The sequence below is a fragment of the Sorex fumeus genome, unplaced genomic scaffold (assembly GCF_029834395.1).
Source record: "Sorex fumeus unplaced genomic scaffold, SorFum_2.1 ptg000075l, whole genome shotgun sequence".
Classification (NCBI taxonomy): Eukaryota; Metazoa; Chordata; class Mammalia; order Eulipotyphla; family Soricidae; genus Sorex; species Sorex fumeus.
In genome coordinates this window covers 23,753,621-23,756,978 of record NW_026606132.1, presented here as the reverse complement: position 1 = coordinate 23,756,978, position 3,358 = coordinate 23,753,621, and the positions used below count along the sequence as shown (strand labels likewise).

Sequence of the window (3,358 nt, the reverse complement as noted above, 5' to 3'; positions counted from 1 at the left end):
GCTTTGTTGTGCGGGCAGAATACTCTCAGCAGCTTGCTGGCCTCTCTGAGAGGGGCGGAGGAATCGAACCCGAGTAGGCCTCGTGCAATGCAAACGCCCTACCTGCTGTGCTATCGCTCTGGCCCAAACCACGCTGGCCCGTAAGGTACCAGTAGTTTGTGTATATCATCACATAATCACGATCATGATCATCCTGTTGTTCTTCGATTGCCTGGAGCAGGCACCAGTAACGTCTCCTTCGTCCTAGCCCTGAGACTCTAAAAAGTGCCACATTCAAGGCTCTTTCAGGGTTAGGAATGAGACCCAATCACACACAGCAGTAGGGCGTTTGCCTTGCACGCAGCCAACATGGCCGACCCGAGTTTGATTCCTCCACCCCTCTCAGAGAGCCTGGCAAGCTACCGAGAGTATCTCGCCCGCACGATAGGGCCTGGCAAGCTCCCCGTGACGTATTCGATATGCCAAACACAGTAACAACAAAGTCTCCAATGGAGACATTACTGGGCCCGCTCGAGGAAATCGATGATCAACGGGAGGGCCTTTACTTTACATATATATATATATATATATATGTGTGTGTGTGTGTGTGTGTGTGTGTGTATACATACATATATATACACACAGTGGCAATCATGTCTGGTCCATAAACTACTTTCAGCAGGCATCAATTTTATTATAATATATTCTTGATAAACACTTTGTGTGTTATTCACTGCCCTGGCTTTTTAAATACTTGCCATTTTCTTGATTTTTCCCTTTAGGATGATAGGCCCTGTGCTTGACTACTGCCTTTATTGTTTCCTGAGGGACCTAATTCCACCAGGAAGCAATAGCCTGTGAAACTATTGAGCAAATTCCAATAGTATTTCCTGATTTGAAAGCATTGATGAAAATGGAATCAGAGACAGGTCCGGGGTGGGGGGGGCGGGCGGGGCGGAGGGTGAGGGGCGCGTGGTGCCCAGGCAGGGCGGCTGCCAGCCGCGCCCTGGAGCCAGTGAGTGGCTGCGGTGGCATCCTGGTGACCAGATCCCCTTTTAGACCTGGCTTGGGGGTGGGCCGGGCCGGCGTCCCCTCCCCACGCCCGGAGGCTGCGCGCCCCCCCTTCCTTTCCACCCCCGACTTGGTGAAGAGCTGGAGTCCTGGGTCGGGCGCGGGGTCCCAGCGGGGCCTCCCCCCCCCCCCATGCTCGCCGGCCAGGGACATGCTGGACCTGCAGCCTCCAGGGCGGCGGGTGGCAGCCTTGGGCGGCACATCCTGGTTCTGTCGCGGTGCACCTGGCCTTGCCCGCCGCCGCCGGGTGCAGGGAACCCCACGCAGCCCTGGGGGGCTTCCCCTGACAGCCCCAGGACACTCATCTGCCCGAGGCCGCATCTCTGCTGAGAACGCCCAGTGGGATGATGGGCCACGCTTGCCTGAAATTTTCTTTAACCCTCTGAAAACCTTCCTGGAATTAACTTCCTCACTTCAGTAGTAAGAACTATACCAAATTGAAAAGATATGAATGAATACCCTAAGAAAAGAAAAAGGAAGACGTTTTCTCCTTCTCATTATTCAGACTCCTCGGGGACAAGCAGAATTGCAGATGGATTCAATGGAATTTTTTCTGATCACTGTTACAGTGTCTGTTCCATAAGACAACCGGATTTAAAGTGTTTTGACAACAGACATGATGATTCTGATACTGAAACATCCAATGAGTTGCCAAAATTTACAGATGGAATAAAGTTCCGAAGTCGGGCTCAGAGCTGCCTGCTGCCCAGGCCTGTGCTCAGAGGCCTGGAGCACACCGCCTTCTCTGCAGAAAAATCTGCCTGCCGATATTGAAATTTGTGATGAAGGGTGTGACTCACCCGAGTCAGTCAGCCAGCACACACAGGAGGAGAGCCCCACAGACGTCGATACCGCCTAGGATGTTCTGATCACTGCGGAAGTGCATGCAATTTTGGAAGATTATGATCTAGAGACAGAAAACAATTCTTTGGAGAGTCTCCAAGACCAAACCAACGAGGGGCTAAACTTTGCAAAGTTTTCGACAAGAACCAGGCTCTGAACGTGACTGCCCAGCAGAAATAGCCTTTACTGAGAGCCAATAGCAGCGGCCTCTACAAGTGCGGATTTCTGAGACTTCAATAGCAAGTATTTTTCCAATTTGAAGCAGCACATGATCCTGAAACACAAGCGCACTGATTCGAATGTGTGTCACGTGTGCGAGGAAAGCTTCTCTACCAACGTGTTGCTGATCGAACGTGTCAAGCTCCACGAAGAGGATCCCTACATTTGTAAATACTGTGACTACAAGACGGTGATCTTCGAGAACCTCAGCCAGCACATCGCATACATGCACTTCAGCGACCACCTCTACTGGTGAGAGCAGTGCGATGTGCAGTTCTCCTCGAGCAGCGAGCTGTACCTGCACTTCCAGGAGCACAGCTTCGATGAGCACTACCTGTGTCAGTTCTGTGAACATGAGACGAATGACCCAGAACACTTGCATTGCCACGTGGTAAACAAACACTCATGTAAGTTAATCGAGCTGAGTGACAAGGATAACAATGGAGAGCATGGGCAGTGCAGCCTCTTGAGCAAAATCACCTTTGACAAATGTAAAGATTTCTTTGTTTACCTACTGTGTGGTTTTCAGAGTCGGCTTCATACAAATGTCAACAGGCATGTTGCCATTGAACATACCAAAATTTTCCCTCACGTGTGTCATGACTGCAGCAAAGGGTTTTCAAGTATGCTGGAGTATTGCAAACACCTAAATTCACATTTCTCGGAAGAGATTTGTTTATGCCAGTACTGTGAATATTCAACGGGACAGATTGAAGATTTTAAAATTCATCTAGATTTCAAGCATTCAACTTACATACCTCCTAAGTGTAGTGACTGCTTGGTGAGGTTTGGAAATGAGAGGGAATTAATAAGTCACTTGCCGGTCCATGAGACGACTTGATCTCTTTAACTTTCATGATATTAATGTAAAATAGTAAGTCGTGCTTTTTTGAGATGTTAAAATGGGCGGTCTTTACCTCCATTTATGAGAATTGTCTTGCATAGGCAATAAGATTATTTCTTTTTAATTGTCCTATTTTCTTCTCATTGTTAAATTTTTTGGTATATAGTTGTATTCAAAGTGTGGCATTTTCCTCAATGCCTCTTTTGCAAACCACAACACCCAAAAGGAAAGAGAGAACAAAAGGGAATACCCTGCCACAGAGGCAGGGTGGGACGGGGGGATGGAGGGTGGGAGGGATACTGGGACCAGTGGTAGTGGAAAATGGGCATTGGTGGAGGGATGGATACTGGATCATTGTACAATTGAAACCCAAGCACAAAAATTCATAAATCTACAATTGTA

At 48.6% G+C, this 3,358-nt stretch overlaps 1 pseudogene; it reads left to right on the top strand.

Moving 5' to 3' along the window:
* Positions 1 to 1,420: 1,420 nt before the first annotated feature.
* On the top strand, positions 1,421 to 3,140 carry LOC130038425 (zinc finger protein 639-like; annotated as a pseudogene).
* Positions 3,141 to 3,358: the final 218 nt, after the last annotated feature.